We start from the raw sequence: 21,839 nt of genomic DNA on the forward strand, positions 1-21,839 counted from the left end.
TAACCATTATTTATTTATTTTCCTCATATTGTTCCAGGATTCTATGAAATAAGTAAACACATAAGCTCTTAATGATAAGATTCATTCAATTTTCATTCTAAAGAATGTAATTAAAATGACAACATATAAATCCAAGTCAAGTGTTTATTGAAGTTTTGGAAAATATGACTTAGAAAAGTATAACCAGTTGTCAAACATGATTAAGTGCAGCTTACTTATGTGAGATTTCTCTCTTTTTTAAATATAATACTGCACCATTAACAATGAATGTGTCATTATACATTCTGCTATCATTGTCAACATTATATAAAAGATTTAAATCATTACAAGTCAATGATTGAGCACAAAAGGGTAAGTTATACTACCTGGAAAAATAGCAGGGTTGGTGGAGCCCTGGGTTTCATCTTTGCCTCGCAAGGCGAGCCCGAAAATCCTGCAAAATTCTTCCAAACTTCCTTCTCCGCATTAGTACGACGACTAAAGGGTACTTCTGTCAGAAACACTAACGTATTGTTGCACTCGACACTCGCCATCTTCTTCATAGAATGTTTTTTTTTTTTTTTCTTTATTGAAAACCACAATGTTACAACAACAAGTAGAATGTTCATGGTCCCGCGCAACAGACATATGACGAAAGCACGTTGTGCGTCGTTTGTGCGAGCATATAAACCCTCATAGAAAATGCATTGGGAGCAGGATTTTTGAAAAAAACCGAGGTCCCATTCATGTCAATGGGAGCTTCCTGGTGCAAATTCGACCCTGACAGAAATCGCACAAAATGGGCGTAGCAACACCAGGCGCGACCTTAATCTGATTGGACAATGACATATACAACCAGTTTGCCTACAGCAGATCAGTCCCACCTTAGCAACTAGATTAAAAAAAAACAAAAAAACTCCGTGTTTGGTAGTGCGTCGCACAAATCGCCCCTATGGAGGAGCCGCCACTGGTCATGGGGGTGGACTCCCTCCAGGGATTCCCTCAGCCACTGGCCTTCCGTTAGAGGTGGCGGTGCTGGGCACCACCCGTTTTACGGGCATCTGCCTTCTTTCTGTTGGCTCAGTAGAAGTCTGTGTTAGTTTAAATAGGCTTAATTATTTAACAGAACGTGATATAGATGAGAAGACATTTATGTGTGTGAAAACAGCATTATGTTGGGAATAAAATAACTGCACAGTCAAATAGCCACTTAATATTTACTTTACAGTGTAAAACACGATCAAAATGAGGTACCTCCATGCCGAGGTCTCACCTGTTTGAACAATGTTTTTATATTTCATCTTAAACTGCTGCCAAGTGCGCTTCTTCCCCGTGAGATTGCACCTAAATTAAATAAATGAATGGGCTACCATTCAAGCAGTTTTCCCTGTAATATTATTGTGATTGCAAAGGACTACATTTAAACTTACACTTTTGCTGCTGCAACGGTGTTGCACATATTTCTAAAAACGTATTGAAACTCGCGGTATGAGCACATTAAGATTTCCAATTCGAGGTTGGTGAAAAACGTAGCCCCTCCTCTTCCCCGTTGCCATGGTGACTCGTCGAATCGAGGCTCCATTGATGCTGGCTTTTTAAAGTTGTGGCGCACACGCAAAACTCAAGGTGAAACTACTCTGAGTTGATTAAACTCCCTCAAATCAGCGTTTCTAGAACCGAAAACTCTGAGTTTTCTATCTCAGAGTAGATCAACTCAGAGATCAGGAATAGATTCAGAGTTGGTTGAACCTGCTTTGTGAAACGGACCCCTGGACTTGTGGTGGAATTGGGTTTGATCGGCGTGTTTCTCTCTGGAGTTGTGGCTCGAGCAAGCTGCATATTTGCAGCAGCACGGCCCTTGGCAATCTAAATCGCGATGTCAGCCATTCGTCTGTCTACACAATCTCGGAGCACATGTCACACGGGGGCCAAAATTAAATATTGTGGATAAGTAACACCAGCATAAGATTCCACTGTTGAGGAACAGGCAGACACAGAAATTTGGGATTCACAGTGGTATTTATTTCAGACCAGAGATAAAAGACAGACTAAAACCAAATAAAAAGCAATAGGTTAAAAAAAACAATAAAATGCGCCGATCAAAATGAATAAAATGCGATAGTTTAAAACCAGTCAAATTTAACAATTAAGAGGATGAAAAAAGGTAAGAGGCTAAACGACTAAAGTGCAGCAGTCAACAGCCCAAGGAGTCTTCAAAAGGGCTTCAAGGTCCAGTGCGCAATCACACGCCAAGTGGCCGGGTCCGTGGACCTCACCCGTCAGCGCTCCCCAATCAGCCGACATCCACGTTTTGCCACTGCACCTCGAAGGATAGAGAGGAGTACTGAGTTTCCAGCAATGATAAAAGGACACATACATTGAACTCTTAAGAGAGAGAGGAAGTAGGCTGCTTTCCTTTGCCCAACTTAACACAGGCGTTGTGATAAGTTCTTGTCCTCTCCACTTCGCCGCCGTCCTGGGATAAAACACCTGCTCGGAACCCTGTAGCCGACGGCAGGCTCCAGTTTTACCCATCCGGCACCAGCGAATGTGTTGTCGTTGTCCTTCCACTCCCGTTCCCCCTTGCCGTTCCTACTGTCCTGCTGCTGTCGTTCCTCTTATCGGTTCATAATTTAAGTCAAACAGAATAATGTCAGGATCATTAGTAAGATGAGTAAGATTTAAGCAAGAAATTAATGTCAGGAGTGGGATTTGAACCCACGCCTCCTCTTGGAGACCAGAAGTCCCTGTGCTAAGGAAGGAAGGAAGCCTTGACCCTGAGATTACAGAGCAACAGTTGGATTTGATGTATTCTGTAATCGTCAACGAGGTGGATTGCTAGACGCAAAGACATAGACCAAGTAGCATGTATACCTTTGCCTTGATGTCCTAAATTGTTGTGTCATGTTTGTGTCATATAAAACTGACATCACAGGACTTTTGGACCTCCTTGCTGTAACGACCCCACCCACACTGAGGTGGTTGTGAGTAAGTACGAGTGGAAAAGAGCTTAATGTAGCAGGAGAACTGCCTCATCGCACATCAGAATTGTGTATGTTAATGGGAGGAACTGAAGGCCCGTCTTCAGAGATAAATGCCTTTTTTCACCATGGCCTGACATGGCTTTCTAATATGCAAGTAAGATTTAAGCATGAAATTAATGTCAGGAGTGGGATTTGAGCCCACGCCTCCTCTTGGAGACCAGAAGTCCCTGTGCTAAGGAAGGAATGAAGCCTTGAGACTGGCGCCTTAGACCGCTCGGCCATCCTGACACCATTACTTCCCTGACTGTGTAAAATATGACAAACGTGAACCAAAATGCAAAACGCTACTCCACTTAGCACCTACACGGCAGGGATTCGAGTTGAGTCGAGCCGAAAATGTGACGTCTACAGACTGCAGGCCACTGATTGGCCAGGGAGGGATGTCACTGGATGAGTAATGAAAGCAACGGGCCCATGGGTCGTTATTCAGATTTTCCTTCTTTTGTTTTAAAGTGAATGATCATACTTGAGCAAAAAGGGAATACAGAAATGACATGAGCCCGAAGAAAGGTAAATGTAATGCTCTTACGCAAGTTTGAATGTTTTTTACTCATATTGTGCATTTCAGGAGGTTTGTGATCATTGAAAGAGGCACCACTGAAGACGCTGTGATGGTGGTAACAGAGCTGAACTTTGACTTTCAGTGCTGGATCAAACATTTGTTGATTATTAAAACTGCTACACCCAACGTGGGGCTCGAACCCACGACCCTGAGATTAAGAGTCTCATGCTCTACCGACTGAGCTAGCCGGGCTAGTGACATGCTCTTTATCTTGCCTTCTTAAAAAAAAAAAGAAGAGATAAAACAAGCCAAAGTCAACTTTCAGAGATTTAGAATGACATCGGAACACATTCCTCCCTTTTCAACCTCTACCCACTCCACTCGACTGGATCCCACTCAGCTGTTAGGGTGTTCCATGAGGTAATACCACCTGGCACAAGGTGGAACATTTTTAGCACCTACTCGGTCGGGGTCGAGATGAGTCGAGCCGAAAATGTGACGTCTACAGACTGCAGGCCACTGATTGGCCAGGGAGGGATGTCACTGGATGAGTCATGAAAGCAAGAGAGGGCCAGAGGCCATGGGTCGTTATTCCGATTTTCCTTCTTTTGTTTTAAAGTGAATGATCATACTTGAGCAAAAAGGGAATACAGAAATGACATGAGCCCAAAGAAAGGTAAACTTAATGCTGTTGCGCAAGTTTGATGGTTTTTGATTCATATTGTGCCTTTCAGGAGGTTTGTGTCCATTCAAAGCGGCACTACTGAGAACGCTGTGATGGTGGTAACAGAGCTGATCTTTGACTTTAAGTGCTGAATCAACAAATCAACAAATCAACATTTGTTTATTAAAACTGGGGATCGAACCCCCTGAGATTAAGAGTCTCATGCCCTACTGACTGAGCTGGCCAGACAACTCACATGTTATAAAATATGCCATCTGAAAAAAAGAGAAGACAGAAAAAAGCAGAACAAGTCTACTTTCAGAGATTTAGAATGACATCGGAACACAATCCTCCCTTTTCAACGTCTACTCCACTTGACTGGATCTGACTCAGCTGTTAGGGTTCCCCATGAGGTAGTAGCACCTGGTAGCATGTAAATTTTTTCACTTCTCGCGAAAATGTGACAGCTACAGACTCTAGGCCACTTATTGGCCAGGGAGTGATTTCACTGGATGAGTCATTAATGCCACTCCTTCACAATAACCGCCGCCATTTTTGAAAATCCAAAATCCACTTTATTTTGTGATCATCAACGAGTTAATTTGCTTGACTCAAAACCATAGACCAAGCAGTAGGTATACCTTCGCCCCGTTATCCTAAATAGTTGTGTGACTTTTAGACCTCATTTCTATAATGACACCACCCACATTGAAGTGGTACTACATTGTAACAGAAAACAGAAAACTCACAACAGTAACTTTAGAAAATCCCACTCATAATACAGTGAGGACAGCTTTGTCTTGTAACTTCTTCTTTGGTATTTTGCAGGAACTGAATGGATAGTAACCAGTAAAATTTTACAACTATGTACATCGTACATTATTGGCAGGAAACTATAATTCCGCATTTGGCTTGAGTGGAAAAAAAAGCGTAAAGAAAAAAGAACTGCGTTCCATCACTGCCACGATGTAGAATGTTTTCTGTCTGCGTTGCTATGCATGTTAGAATGGAGAATGTTCAGCCCTTTTACTGCTGTGTGAGTCTTTTCCGGTGTAATATTATTTAGCCTGTGCAAAAATTTAAATAGGAAAAAAATATTTGACTTATTGGCTGATATTCTAATTTTGTCTGTTTGCATTTAAAGGGATACAAGGTAGTTTAGCGGCAGTATAGCGATCTCTATTGGTCAAACTGAAATTCTACACTGTCGTAAAAATGCCCACCTGTACACACCCACTAACTAACCATCGTGGCGAATGCTGCCGTTGTGTTATTTAGTCAGGGCAGTTAGGTCATCTGATTCACAAGTGTAGACTGCCCACGTAAGATACTATAATCAGAGATTTTCTGAAGAGAGAACTCAAGATAATATGCTATAATCCTGTTGCTGGAGGAAGTGGCCGGGGACAGCTCGTCTGGGTGTCTCTGCTCAGGCTGCTGTCCCCGCGACCCGATCCCCGGACAAGCGGCACATAATGGATGTATGGATGAACTGTTGCTGATCTTGAATGGGATTCTTCCCTCATCATGGTGTATTCGTGGAGTGATTCATTTGTATTAGCAGACACTTACAAAAGTTACATCTTAGACAGATGCTGAAGCTAGGCTACGTCTCGAACTCAGGAGGAATTAGAGCACCGTCATCACCTGTCTCTTTACGATCTAAAACGCAGGTCACTATGGTAGATGAACAAGATCACGCTTGGAGAAATTTCACAAAGATGGGAAGTGCCAACATCGAACGTTTCATATTCAGTCTGTGAAAGGCAGAATAGGAAACGCTTGGTGTCGGCTCTTCAACGCAAGCGAACACATAGCTACAACTACAGCTAGCATACAGTACCTAGCTAAGTGCCGTAAACACAAACGACTCTTCTCGCGCATCACGACACTTCAGAAGCGGGTCGCTCCTGCCGAAGTTACATATGGGATTTTCAGCATACAGACCCCTGTTGGGAGCGAGACAGGCTTCATTCGCTTACCTTTGACTTGTTTAACCTTTGTTAAACTCCTGAAGGCTATAATTTTAGGTGAAAATGCTACCTAGTGCTCCTTTAAATGTATCAGTGAGTTTGTAAATTTGTGTGAGTGGCCACCTTTACTCGTGATATCTGTGCCCTTCACGGTTCACTGCCTCTTTCCAGCTTATTTCTATCCAGAGGTGCCAGAGCAGTGACTGGATTATGCTCCATAACAAAGTAAAAAAGTACAGCCCTAATTAACATTTCATTCTCCCTACAGAGAATCATTATTGGTTTTTGTACCATTTTACCAAAGGTTACACTTATTTCTTCAAGTCCCAAATACAGTCTGCCCCAGGTGGGTCAGAGAGATGAATCTTTCCCACTTCTGTGTTCGCACTGGACACCTCCTGATGTGCTGAAGTGAAAGGGAGCAATCAAAGCCAGCTTTCTTTCTTTTTGTGAAAAAAATAAAAAGTGGTCTGTGCTCTGGGCAATCAAAGTCCTTAATTCAAGGTTTGGAAATTTGTCAACACTGATGACTTTGTCAAAGGAGCGAGGATATTAAAGAATGGCCAGCTTTTGGTAAAAAGGAGTGACTAAAAATGAATTTTCTCTATGATAAGTATGTGGTGTTTAAAAAGCCTTGAAAGCCTTGAAGACCTTGAATTTACAGAAATTGTGAATAATTCTAAGAAGATTTTACTTATTTTTATCTTAAGCTCTTTTCAGACTGGTGACCTGTCCAGTTTGTATTCCCCGTCTCACCTTTTTGACATTCTTTGTACAAGGCATCTTCTGCTGGAGAAATGAGCTGCGGTAAAAGGTGATTTGACTTTCTAGAATACTGTATTTGAAATGTATTTAGAAACACGAATAATACAATTATTTGTATTATAAGAATTCTGAAAACAAATATTTGGAGTGTAATGAAAGAATAAAGAATATAGTTAACCACTTGACTCCCGGACTTGTATTTAAACAGGGGTGCCCCACCTTTTTTGACCCAAGATCTACTTGTCAAGTAGCCAACCTCCCGAGATCTACCAGTTCAGTGTCAACATCGCAAACCCACACATATCATTTCCAGCCTGAAGTAACTAACCAAAACTAACTTTAATATGAACCAAACAGAACAATCAACCAGATACAAAACAGGCAGATCTCTGAGTTGGAAAAAATTCAATTCAATCCAAATCAATTCAATTAAAAAACCTAATTTATCATTTGGGCAATTAAAGTCACATAGAGCAGTTGGAAATCACTTCCTACCCTATTGCGAGACCTGGCACTGGGAGAAGGAGGCTAGCTTCTCGTAATCAGGAGTGTAGGATCTGGTTGCAAGGCGTAGGCAGACTGCAAGGTGGTCATCAGTCATTGTTGATCTGTACTTGGACTTGATGATTTTCATGTGCAAGAAAGCAGACTCGCACAAATAAGTTGATCCAAAAAGAGCTGTCAGGTTCAAAGCACATCTTCTGAGATTGGGATACTTCTCCTCCACCAGTAGTTTCCAGAACACTACATGCTCTCAAGGTTGAGCGGATGTTGATCTGGCTTTGATCTCAATGGGCCTCATGCAAGAACCGTTCATACGCACAGATTTGTTCTTAAATCGTCCGTACGAGTGATTTAAGAGAATTTGCGCATTCACCAATCTTTTCGTATTTTACGTTTTCTTTCAGGTACGAACAGAATTTACGAGTGATCCAGACCTGTCGTAGGAGTTTCTTAAAATAGTCCGCTGTTATTCAAATCAAGTTTGCTTGACTGATAGATTGTATATTTAATTACTTTGAAGCAATCATAAATAAATATACATTATGCCCCATAATTATGCTGACATTATTCTGTTTGACTTAAATTATGCACTAATTGAAGGTTAAGTTGACTGTATATAACAAGGTCAATGGGAAGTGTAACCAGCCACTGACTTGCCACTTTTGGATGCCTTAGCGCGTCAAGTTCTTGGAAGAGACCGTGTCGATACCCATGTGGAGACAGACGAATGGCTGACATCGCGATTAAGACTGCCAAGGACTGTACTGCTGCAAATATGCAGCTTGCTAGAGCCACAACTCCAGAGAAACATGCTGATCAAACCCAATTCCACCACACGTCCAGGTCCTCAGCCCCCTTGGATTTTTGGCCACTGGAACCTTTCAGAGGGAGATTGGAGACAGATTGGGGGTTTCCCAGTCCGCTGTGAGTCATGCGCTCCCCTTGGTCATCAAAACTCTCATCATTTTATCACCCATGGTACATCAGATTCCCATACACCGCTGTCCAACAAGTACAAATTAAGGGACGATGACGACGTCTATGCGCTACACCGAAGCTTGTAGAGTGTTAATCCAACATGACAGCAGACACAACGTTACCGTTCGATCCAGCCTTAGAAAGTGTTTCGGAGTAGATTCACCCTAGGGTCATTTGAACCGTGACATCCAGCCAAGTAGCCCACCCGAAGTTTTTCCGATATTGGCTGAACATCAGCTGAGTTACTGAGTTATCCCGAATAGCTTAGTACAAGCGCTAACGGACCCTGGCAGTATCTCCAAAATTACCACACTAAAATCACATGTCATGACACCAAACTTCTACAGTAGTACAAATATGGTCTGTACTCACAAAACGATGCATTTGGAAGTTTGTACATAGTCCAGGAGTTTATTATTATCATCAACACAAGCCTGATAGCTTTTCTGCTGCTAAAGCTGCGTTGACGTCACTTCTGGGAGCTGGGAGCTTCAAAGTAAGATGAGGGTTGATCTACTACTGTAGGCAACAAAGCAAGGCTGCTCAATTTCTCCATTATTAAAATAAATTCACAACTCTACAACATAAAAATTCATGTAGAACATAGCATATAGGCCTACTTTGTTGTCAATTTAAGTAGCTTAGAGCGCGAGTTTACTTTTATTTTCCATTTTTTTCTTCCTTGTCGAATTTCTGTCGTCTTCTGGTATAAGTGATACAATTGGCTATTAATCGCGTGCAAAGCAGCATGGGAAGAACCTGACGTCATTTGATAGACATTCGTAGCGCCCAATAAACGTCTCTAGGCATTCGTAAACCACGCCTCAAATACGAGAAAATGCACACCTAGTTCCCAGACCACCATCTCATTGAGATGTGGACGCGTCAGCCAGGCTAGGTCTCCACCTGAACCAGCCCAGGCAAACCAGAAAGTGTGGTGCCAGAAGACCCCCCTCATGGACCACCCCATCAAAGTGCCATCATGATGAGGCAGCAACTGATTGCAGCTTTAGTTGCAGTCATCGAGCGCCTGGCCATTTTCATATTAAAACATTTTTTTTTTTTTATTTGAGTAATATTACGAACTACAGGCGACACGGAATAAACAGCACTCGTAATTGCTTCCCATTTCTTCGCTTTAGCAGGTCCCGTAGTTCCACTGCTGACACTGCTAAAAATGACAGATTTTCCTTTTTGGATCTCTGGAAGCAGAACTTCAATCTCAGAGCCCGTAAAGTTGTTCTTTTTGCGCTTTGATGCCGTTTTCATGACTCAACACTCACACTTCCTGGCACAGGAGAGAGGAAGCACAGCTCCTAATATGGTATTATTTTGGGTGTAGAGTATGCAAATTTACTCTCCTCGTCCACGTGCACTTAAATACGCACGGGTGGCATTCATCATTTACGCAGGTCGTTTACACACTTTTTCCGAAGTTAAGAGCATTTGTTGAATCTGACGTGGCGTGTTCGTACGAGACCTTCGTACGAAAAAAGTAAGAGAAATTTAGAATAAGAATACGAAAATGTCCTTGCATGAGGCCCAATGTCATTTTGCAATGTCAGAATCTCATCTTCAAGAGCTGAGCTTTCCAGGTCGAAAAGTTATTCGAATTTGGCGGCAATGTCATCAACATCAGTTGTTGCACCAAATGGATAACACATATAGCTGGCTACAGGCTCGATGGATGCAAAGTCAGTAAAACGCCTCTGAAACTGACGAGATGCTTTGAACATGCTCCTCATAACGTGCACTGTCAAGCTGTGTCACACCTTTACCTTGATGTTGTAGTTCTGCTTGCATGTGAGGGAAGTTGCGCAGGTTACCATGCTGCAGCCTGCTTGACATCAGCTGTAGCTTACTTTTAAACATATTTAATGAACTCATCATGTTGACAACATCTTTACCCTTACCCTGCAGCTCTAAATTTAATTCATTGAGCTCGCCAGTGAGATCAGCGAGGAAAGATAATCTAAAAGCCACTGGTGGTCCTCTAGCTTTGTATGGTAATCCACATGTTTTGAAAGCCTCAGCAAGTCCTTGATTTCAGGCAGCAGCTCCGTAAATCTGACCAAAAGTTTACCTCTGCTTAACCACCTAACATCCGTGTGAAGCAGCAGATCTGTGTGCTCAGCATCATTCTCGTCCAAGTGAGCAAGGAAAAGCCTTCTCAGCAGACTCCTGGCACGAACTGAACACACAATCTTCATTGCAATATCCATCACTTATTTTATATTTAAAATCTTTCCACACAACCCTTGCTGGTGAATTAAACAACGATAATTCAGGAAATCCGGGAACGATTCCCTGTCTTTGCACAATGCAATGAACCCACTGGTGCGGCCCAACATAGCAGGCTCCCCATCAGCTGTGATGGAGATCAGCTTGAAGAGCGGCAATTTTGTCTCGCTAACAAATCCCATGAAGGCATTGAAAATATTGCGATCGACTGGTTGGGCAATACTGTATTTAAAGGTTGAAGAGGTTGACAGTGGTATCTGACCAGTTAGGCTGCAGTTAACCACACAATTATCTCATCTTATCTCAGTTGGAGGGGCTGGTAATTAAAATGTCTAATGTGGCTTGTCGGCCTCAAAATCTCAATTTGCAATTTTATTAAGTGAGGAAGAAAAAAATAAACATGTGTTGGAAATACTATTTCAACAACAAATAGTAAAAGTTTTGAGTGATGAGAGGCAAAGGTTAAGGCAGGCAAATGAAACAGATTTTGTTTTTGATCTCTTGCGATGCCAGTCTCTTAGTTGAAGACAGGCCAAGAGTGATACAAATTCTTCCTTCTTCCATGTTTTCGGGGTGTTTTTTTTCTTGAATAATTCAGCAGTATTTTGTTCTCATCTCTCTTCTATATGTAATCAAGCCAGGCTGTAATTATATCCTTTGAAGGACCTTTCAACATACCTTCCAGACACTTATTGGGAATTTGCATTTGTAATTGCTCTCTCTTCCTGCTGTGCTCCACTGATTTGCCAAATAGCAATAAACAAAACATGTCTCAGATTGCCGCCAACATAAAATCAATAGGGATTCGTGCTTTAAATCTGATGGTATGACTGAATGTAAAAACTGCACGGAACCTCAGTGAAACCAATCTTTGATAACTAAAATAATTCAGGTTTCCTTCTCAAGAAAAAAAAAATCCATCAATTAGCTGCATTTCATCATTTGGAGGTGTCTTTGAGCAAGACATTACTCATTTGCTATATGCTTTCCCCAGAGCATTTTCTTTTTGCTTTTCAGTCATCACATTTTGAATTAAAGTAAGTGAAGTCAATGAGCATGAAATAAAGTTAACATTCTTGTCATGAGGATTCCCTAAAAATAAAAAAGCATAAATTATGTGACTGGTTCATTTGTAGGTCGCGTATGTCTCTATTTACTCGCCACAATGAGCAAAAGCGGGTACAAGGTCCTGAATCAGACATTGCAATGGAAATACAGTAATGCACAAACTGGAATGTAGAGTCTCAAAACTGTTAAAATGGGGAGGCGCAACAGTCTAAACTGCAAATGAAACTGCCCAGTGGCATTGTGCATGCATCTTTACACACTTAGCTGGCACTGACTTGCATATCAATATTAAGCAATGAGCATTCTGGGGGAGGATATTAAGTTTTATTTAATACAACAAATAAACTATTGGAAATTTTAGTTTCTCTATTTGAAATTTTCATGAAAACCGTCTAGTGTGAATACTTCCTAGAACTTCATATAGATCTGGCCCTCTGCAAGGCCCCAAAAAGCGAAAGGGCCTGAGCAGAGACAAAGTTTATACACCCTCAATGACATCCTTGTTTGGAGCACTTGTCTGCTTGTCATGTTCTGTTTTTGTTGTCCTTGTTTTTGCTTTGTTATTGTCCTTTGTCACTGTCATTGTGTTGTTTGTGCAAGCTTTTATTGTTACTGATGTCAGTACTGTGTTGTCTGTCTGTGTAAGCTTTTGCTACTTTTACCTGCAACCAAATCTACTTTCGGGTATAAATAAAGTCACCTTACCTTACTTATCTAACCTTACCTTATTCCTGATAATGACAACTGCATAAACATGTTATGCACAAGCATATTTAATATGGTATACTATTTTACACACTTTGTCCGGTGTCGTGACCAAACATACACCTTTTTTTACCACAAGACCCTGTGAATTTCCATGATATGTCCTCTATGTTACAGTATGTACAGGATTGCAATACATTTAAGCTGGAAAAGTGTATAAAACAATCAAAAAACTAATCAGGAACAAACAGGTTACAAGCTAGCCATAGCGCTAAGCACAAGGACAAAAATTTGGACAGATGGTATAGATACTAAATAACCAAGTTGTGGCATGGAATGAGATGAGGGGAGTGGCAGGAAAGCTAAGATGTAGGGCTTATGTGGTGTACCATGAAGCTAGTTGAACACAGATAGGCTTTTTTCTGTTAATTGGCTTAGTTAAACCAAGAACACCACTCAGAGATGGCAGGAACTTTTGTGGTGGTTATGACATTTATTGGTGACCCAGACTTTCCTCTTCGGGCTCTGTGCATACACCACTATGAAGGCTATTTTTAGCCATCAATTGGGGCTTGTCCAGCACAATATATAACCAATCACTTGACACGTTCATAAGAAGAATAGTTTATATGAATGTGGTGTGAAAAAGATTTGAAAAAAAAAAACAGAATAAAAACACAACAGAAAACACTGCTTTCTCCTTTTAAAATAGATCAATTAGCAAGATAATACATATCTGCCATTATCATGACATCTGCACACAAAGCTATTAAACTTAATAAAAAATTTTATGAAGAGCAGTTGGATATGACACTATCGCATAATATTGAGGAAATCTTCTAAGTCTTAGACCAAATCAAAGAGCCACCTTTGTGACACTAAAATCTCTGCCTTTCAGCTCTGGCTGTCATTGCTAACCCAAGATCTGGGTTGTACTTTGTTGTACACCCCTTTGGCCAATATCAGTGAGACAAATCCCAATTCATGACTACATCAGTACCTGTACAATTACACTGCTACTGGAGTAGTGTAATCACTAGTTTTCTTAATTCACTTGCACAAATAATTTCCCTTTCTTTTACTTTCCAATTTTCTTTTTATAGTAAACAAAACATAAAGCATTTTATTACTAATATTTCAATGAAATTAAAAATCCAAAAATTACAGCATAATCAAATTGACTGAATAACCAGATGTGCAAATATTCAAATTTGCTAATGTTTGAGTAAATCAGTTAGTTTTCCCTCAACAGAACAGTGAGAGCTATAAGAGGCAGCCATATCCAAGCACATTCTATTTTGAAACAACAAACACAATAATTAACTGGATTTGCTCATTAGCCTCTTATTTGTATTTTTTTTCTTCCTTTTTGCTCATTAGGAAATTACAGGCTCTCAATAAATTTTAGGATAATTTCTTTCAACAGCAGGCTGCAGCTGAAGTGAGGGGATGGGCAGGCTAGCCACTGGGTGATATGTGTTTTATGGATGACTTTTTCTGGAGTTCTCAGGGAGTCCATGTCCAAGTGTAGCTCTTTAAGGGCTGTATTAGCCCCCCCGACCCAATAATCGATTTGAAAAGGGAGAGAAAATTGATTTACATCCTCCAAACAAATCTGCTACATATTTCCATAATGTAAGTGTCTCATCCTGCTTGAGCAACCATGTGCAAAAAGAACAAGAGGTGTACTGTGTGATTATCTTCTGTCCCTACTGTGGATAATTCATCATATAAAGTTACATTCGTACATCAGGTCATTGATCACAACCAATGGCAATTACACTCAGGCACAGAAATGTGTAAGTGTCTTCTCTGACCTGTATAAATCATAGCCTGTGGCATATTTAAGGTATTATTGTGCCATAATGATATATTCAAATGTGGCCTGCCTGCTTCCAGCCCGATGGAGCAGGGAAGTCTGCAATGATGACATTGGGAAGAATGAATGGGATTCATTGGAAATGAATCAGAGTTTCCCCTCGACTCTCAGTGTGATGAATGAGGCCACAAAGTGGGCCAGAACCACAGGTTGGTTGGCTGCACATCTGGGCCGAGACACAACACCCAGGCCAGTGAAGGCGCTACAGTGTTCTTGGAAATGTGGTTCTCTTGACATTGTTTGTATAAACGGCAGAAATTATTTGTATTTTTTTCCTCTAATGAGACCTTTCCTTACCCTTGAGAAAACAGAAATGTATTGACAAACAGTTCTGACAATACCTTTAAAATCAAGAATTTATTTCTGAAAATAATAATTATAAATCTGACCGCTCATGGAGGATGTTGTTGAGGTCTTACCAATCTAGACCACTAAGTGATTCATGCATTAAACATGACATGCTCAGTTTGGATGGGTGCTCCCAGAGAGTTTAGACTGTGAAAAGAACTCATTCATATTTTAATCACACTGGAGGTTCAATTAATCACTGCACGGTTTAAGGGTGAAATTGATGAATATTCAGTTGCCAAGTGAAACGACTTCTGACCCTGGCTACTTGCTTCAGTTCTAATCATATTCCTGTGTACTGCTCCTCATCCTGTGGTTGCAGTCTCTGTGGAGTAGCGTCACACCACTCAAGGTTTCCTTTGTTGAATGTGGAAAGCATTTTGGTCAGTCTTAATGGATGAAAAACATCCTAAAATATGTAACATATCTATCTTTGGTAACAGACACAAAGAGGCAAGACAAAAAATAAAGGAACATTGCAGCATTTTGCATGTTCATCCTCTCCTCTCCATGGTCTGAAGACCCTCAAGCAAAAATATAGCAAAAATGCATATCAGAATCATCTTTATTTAGAATCAGGTTTCATTTACTGATTTTAGATTGTATTTGTAAGAAAGTGTCAGGGGGGGTAACACAAAGACACCATCACAATGTCCAAAATGTACTGAAGACTAAGTTGCAAGAGAGACTACCTTCTGCGCAAGTGGTATTTGAAAGAGTCCCAGAGTTGTTATCTTCCAATCTAGCAGCAACTGTCCTTATATTCATGAATGGTCAATCTGACGTTAAGGACACTCTGTTCAACATGGCATGTTGACAATAAGACCTCACCATTGAGTGCTATGATAGCTGGACATAAATGGAACAGTCATTCTTTCCTTTTTTAAAACACATTTATTGCTGGTGGACTTTGTGGTTTAATTTCAGAGGAAATACAAACAAGTTAAAATGGCCTACTTACACTTTTTCTCTTTTCATTCCCTATATTACCTTTTGAAGATAGAATGGACAATAATGCCATGTCAAAAAAACATTAGAAAGCGAACTGCAGGGCTGCAGCCAAAAGTGAGTCTTTGCAGGTAATAGCGGAAAATAATTAGAAAATACACAGGATTTTAAGATGTTTTTAAAATCTTATTGGGAAATAAAGGACAAGCTAAATGCCTTTTCACATGTCGGTGATCTTCAGATAAATGGATGGACATTGATTGTACTGTTATGGATGAGTAAGGGTGGGACTAATCTGCTTACGTGCACTACTGACCACACTGATTAATCAGGGATTAAATATGCACTTGGTTGCACTGTCCTGCACAAGAACATTTCAGGCGGTTGATTTTTTTTAAGAGCCACTAAGTGTCTCCAGACACCAATTTAGGGCTTTAGTACCCCTGGCCACTCCAGCTGAGAAATTAAAAAGCTGAACTGCTAAATCTTGAAATATTAAAGGAGGATCCTCAGTGAGTATCATTGGCAGCCAGAGACCCTGAAATGCAGATTAATCCATATGGCTCGAAGAGGTGCTGAGCAAAGGTGTGGAACTTAAGCCAAAACATGATAAAGAACAAAAAGCAACATTCACAGACCTTGGAACTGAGATCCAAATTTTTATTCATATTTGAATAAGACTTCAAAAGTGCGGGTGATGAAAGATAAAGAATGGTCATATAAAACTAAATTTAAAAAAGTAACACACCAATTGTAGCATACACTTCTGAATATGAGCAGTGGGTGTTCAAAAATAAAATAATCATGGAATCTTAGATAAACCTGCATCACACTGTGCTATTGTCTCTCACCAAATGACAAAATGTCAGTCCTTCTTACAAGCATCTGTGTTCTGTGGTCACCAATTAAATGCCACATAGCAGCATATTTTTTACCAGTAAATGATGGAACTGAAGTGTGATGTTTGTGGTATCAGATGCAGGCCACATCTGCACGCACAGAAGAGCTGCGCAGTGTGAAATGATTATTTATCTTAAATGGAGCAACCATTGACCAACAAAACAAAGCAAAAAAATAATTTTAAGAAAACGGCAGGTCCTCTAGAACTTTTAGTTACTCCCTCTGCACATACCTGTATTTGAATTCTTTCTGAGACTGTGCATTTTTACTCAAATAAGCAAACAGTCACTGAATCCATAATGAACAATCAATGACATAGAACAATGTCAGTAAGAACACTATCTTGAAGATAATTTACACCTACATGTTTTGCTTCCCCTAAGAACATTTTATTTTTCAATGTGTCTGCAGGTTTAATTGAAGTGTAGCTTTACTGTGATGTTGCACAAGTTTAAACAAAGTATCATGACATCACTTTAAGCATTCCATAACTAAACCAAATGTATCCTCAATATCCTCGGTAAGTTGGGAAAAAAGAATTGAAGTTTGTGGCTCCCTCTTCTTGTAATCAAATGCAAAATCACCTAAATCTTGAGGAGCTTGGTTTCCCTAATTGAATTTAAGATAAGATTAGATAAGAGATAAGATGCCTTTATTGTCATTGTATACAAGACACAAGGAAATTGCAGCTGCCCAACATGGTGGTATTTAAAAAAAGAAAAGCACATCGTACGACAACATGAGAACTACGCAACATAATATACAACAAGTGTAGACTTTATACCAGGTAAGTATGAGGATAATAACATTGTAGCAAGCTCCAGTGTGGAATTAATATTCCTTAAAACCTTTGGAAGATACAAGCATTCCTGTGGGGGATGTTTTTCTGGGTAAGGCCCAGATGTGGAAGGAAAGGGACTGAAATCGCCTAATTTACAACCGCCTTCACCCTATGAAAGCTTTTGGGAGTGGATTTAGCAACAGACATTTGCCATAAACTTGAGGGATGCATGAACAACTCAAGATGAACAAACAAAGAACCGTTTTTGGAGAAATAGGAGACTAACCCATTCCCTATCTGGACCAATAAATCGAAGTTGACATTTTACCCTCATTCCCCCCAGATAAGAGAACCAGATGCCTAAATAGAACTGGAAATGACTTTACTTAGATTCGCTTTCAGCCGAATCTTAAAACTGTATTAAATGTGATTGATATATTTGTACAAGTTCTTTCAGGTTCTCAGCGAAGTCACGAAATGCAAGTAAAGGCAATTTTCATCATCGTAACTAAAAGTACGACGAAGATAATCCTATTGGAAAATTGATTAACCCGCCTATGGAACCACATTGCACCCTAGTGGTCTGTAGTGTTGAATAGTTAAATCCACACCGAGTCAGTAAACTGGACAAGTTATATGTAGTAATGCAACTGTTAAACCATGTCCCTTCTGTATCTTTTTGTACTCCATTCTTAACACAGGAAAATAAAATTGTTTGGTTCGCTATTCATATGTCATAACTTTACAGATATTCATCTGAATTTTGAGACTCATAATCATCGTCTATGTCATGTTATGTGTTATTTGATGTCTTTATATCATAAGTCTATGTTATATCTTTAATCTGCGTATTTTAACAAGTTGTGGTGTTTTCAGATTCATTGAGACAAATGTTTTATAAGACAGAAGAAATGGAGAAATTGAGTTTCTTTTTTTTTTTAACCAAAAATCTCTATAAACATTAGGACAGATCGCCTTACAAATACACCCAGGCAGACGTCACAACAGTTTCAGGCATGTCATTGGCTGAAAGTATAGCGTAAGCCTACGTCATGCCCCGCCTCCGCGAGTCAAACCACGGAACCCGCGATCCAAAATCAGTTTTATCTGCTTTTAAATCCATGGGAAGGATTCTCTTCTCTTTGAAGCATGAGAGAGCAGAAAGAGTAAACCATGGAGTAAACCAATACATCCATGAGCCAGAGAAACGAGACAGAAGACAATAGAATGATGCGGAGAGAATGAATGATGCAGAAGAAGATGAAAAGACTAAGACAGGATAGAAAGATGAGGAAGAAGAAGACAATACGAACAAAGATAGAAACAGAATGAAGGGGTCTAAAGATACACGCTTTCTGTGTTTTTGTAAGTCCATCGTTATCCATGTCTTTTTACGTCGCACATTTTTAACCTCCGCTGCTGCACATAGTTTTCCTATCAAGAAAGCCAGCCCCAAGCAACCTTTTTGTTAACTTCAGTTCACCTCATCAGAATGGTCAGCAACCGACCAACTTGACCAGCAGCCGTGGCTCAGTGGTTAGAGCCATGGTTGTCCCATTACCAGAAAGTTGGCAGGTTCGATTCCCACTCTCACCACTCAAAATAATTGGTGGAACTGACAGCTGGAGGGGTGTCCGTCCACCTCCTTGTCACGCCCGTGGTGCCCTTGAGCAAGGTACCGTACCCCCATGCTCCCTGGGTGCTGCAAATGGCTGCCCACTGCTCAAGGTTGGCATCTGTCTCTATGAGTGTGTGACCCTGTGCATGTGTGTGCCAACCTGGATGGGTTAAGAGCGAAGGACAAATTTCATGTGTATGCATGACAAATAAAGCTACTCTGACACTTGGACGGTTTTGTCATTCTGTACGGTGAAGTCCGCGATACCAGCCAGTTCCCGTTTCCTGGCAGAAAGAAACGACCGACCAAGTAACTGAAAAGTCCATGAAAGTCATCCACAGGCCCTGAGAGCTGAACCGAGAGAAATCCACTCGGACCCTGCGTGGCTACCACCTGCTGTGTTCTGAGCTGACTGAACAGGACTTCAGTAAAGTAAGGTCGACCCGTTTTTCATCTTACAGACGGTTAGATGGGTGTCTCGAGACTTTCACTATTAGAATGATAAATGAATCCAAGATGTCAGTCTTTAGCTTCAAATAGTAAGCAAATCTAAATTATTTGAGTAAATCCGGTATCTCCCCATTCCCCATATTGTATATAATCACCCATATTCAACGCATCTCCTGTTTGTTTTAAGGTTCATGTCTTTGGTCATATCGTTTTAATAAATAGTTCATATATCTATATATTTGTATAATCACAGGTTGTGTTGGTATGCTTTCTTCACGTAATGTCTGTCAAACCAAACAAGAATTCACGAAAGTAGCGAGATATGAGACTGATTATTAATTGAAACATTAACTTAACATACCAGAATCGTAAGATTCTACATCCAAGGTTTATTAAGGTGTATTAAGACAGTGAGAACTTCTGGTAAATCCTTATATTTGATCAAGTAACGCTACAACATAATATAGTTAAATAATAATAAAGTGTCTTAGTAAGGTGTTGGATCACCAAGTGAGCCATTTCTCTCTTAAGCAAGATGAATGGCACCCACGTTGCCAGCTGTTTTATTCTGTTTTGATAAAAAAAACATTGATGACAGAGTCAGTATCATTTTCAGTTTACAGTTTCTGTTTTACAGTCTGTTCCCTTTAAAATAAATTAAGGTACATCACATTGGATTTGACACCTAAACAGGGTGTGAGAGACTTTTGTGTCTTTATTTTTACCAAGACCTGGCTGACTGATGCTGTAACTGAGGGAGGTATTAGTATGGAGGGGATAACTGTGTTCTGGGCAGATAAGAGTGTGGCTCTAAGTGGCAACAGCTATGGCGGGGGAGAGTGCATTTACATCAACAACAGCTGGTGCAGGCACATAAAAGAGATTTATTCACATTGTTACCCAGACTTTGAACTGTTGTCAGTTAAATGTTGTCCTTTTTATCTTCCAATGGAGTTCTCTGGTCTAATCATCACTGCTGTTTGCATACTTTCAGATCCAAAAACAAAGGCGGCTTTAAATATACTGAACAGCAAAGCAATCACCCAAAGAGGGTATACAGTGTTGCTGGCAATTTTATCCACACTTAACATGAAAAAAGTCCTCCCTCACTTTTACCATGATGTGGACTTTGCCACAAAAAAAAAAACAGCTTGACAAATAATACTTACACCAACATCAAAGAGGCATATAAAGCAAAACCACTCCCCACATTCAATTCAATTAATTTTTATTTATATAGTGCCAAATACAACAAATGTCATCTCAAGGCACTTAAATAATAAAGTCCAATTCAAGCCAATTGGAATTCAATTAATTGTAATCATAATTATTTATAAAATAATCCAATTCATTCATATAGAGCCAATTCAAAAACAATTTCCTAGCTAAGGAAACCAACAGATTGCACCAAAACTTGTCTTCAGTCCAATCTCCCGTCCTGAGCGTGCCTGAGGCGACTGTGGAAAGGAACGACTCCCTTTTAACAGGAAGAAACCTCTGGCAGAACCAGACTCAGGAAGGTGGCCATTCGCCTCGACCAGAGGGGGGAAAAAAACACTGTCACATGTACATAATATCATTTGAAAAATTAAACAGGGGAAAAAGAGAGTAAAGTGAGGAAAGGTGTGACAGATGAGGCCCCCCAGCAGTCTAGGCCTATAGCAGCTTAACTATGGGATGTTTCAGGATCCCCTGAGCCATCCCTAACTATAAGCTTTATAAAAAAGGAAAGTTTTAAGCCTGGTCTTAAAAGTGGAAAGGGTGTCTGCTTCCCGGACATTTACTGGCAGCTTATTCTACAAGAGAGGGGCCTGATAACTGAAGGCTCATTTGAAGGGAATGCTTACGTAGTCCAAAACTGATTACTTCAAAGCTGATAAAGGTTTGGAACTAATATGAATTGTCTTTGTTTGTTAAAATAATCACTGGGAAAAGATTTCCTTCCCATTTCCTCAAATATCAAACTCAAGAAATTGTTATGTCAAATTATGTCTGTACTACACCATATCCACATCCATTTCACAAAATATTTGAAAATTAATTACATACACTGGACACCTAAAACACCTTTTTTTTTTTAACATTTTAGAGTCTGTATGACAAACTGGTTGAAATCATTTCTCTGGTTTTTACTTAGAGCAAAGAACATCTGAAAAACTCCCTGTTGCATCTGACAGAGAAAGATTGAAGCTTTTCCAGATTGATTAAGTGTACCTGTACCTCCACCACAAAAGATCTACTTGTGCTTTAATGACATGGTAGTGAAATTGATCAGCTTATTAATTCATGCAATAACACGGTCTTTATTTGTTAGCTTTCCCTGTTGCTTTGGTTGCATCAGCTGTGTTACTTTTCAGCCAGCTAAAAGAATATGATTGTTATTGGTCATCCGGTGCAACCCACTTGAACCCACTTTGTTGGGACCCCGGTTTCCTTTATTTTGTGTCAGAGCCTTGTTTTTGTTTTCTGTGGTGTGTAGTATTTTCATGCCA

The 21,839-nt window shown here is 40.1% G+C and overlaps 2 non-coding genes across 2 annotated transcripts; both read right to left on the minus strand.

Annotated features, from left to right (window-relative positions):
• Positions 1 to 3,140: 3,140 nt before the first annotated feature.
• trnal-caa (transfer RNA leucine (anticodon CAA)) lies at positions 3,141 to 3,251 on the minus strand. Its single transcript has 2 exons — positions 3,214 to 3,251; positions 3,141 to 3,186 (listed from the first exon to the last, which is right to left on the minus strand). It is a non-coding gene; the product is annotated as a tRNA-Leu (tRNA).
• A 453-nt stretch (positions 3,252 to 3,704) lies between these two features.
• On the minus strand, positions 3,705 to 3,777 carry trnak-cuu (transfer RNA lysine (anticodon CUU)). Its single transcript has one exon. It is a non-coding gene; the product is annotated as a tRNA-Lys (tRNA).
• Between the last annotated feature and the right edge of the window lie 18,062 nt (positions 3,778 to 21,839).

Source organism: Odontesthes bonariensis, chromosome 7 (genome assembly GCF_027942865.1).
Source record: "Odontesthes bonariensis isolate fOdoBon6 chromosome 7, fOdoBon6.hap1, whole genome shotgun sequence".
In the NCBI taxonomy this organism is placed as follows: Eukaryota; Metazoa; Chordata; class Actinopteri; order Atheriniformes; family Atherinopsidae; genus Odontesthes; species Odontesthes bonariensis.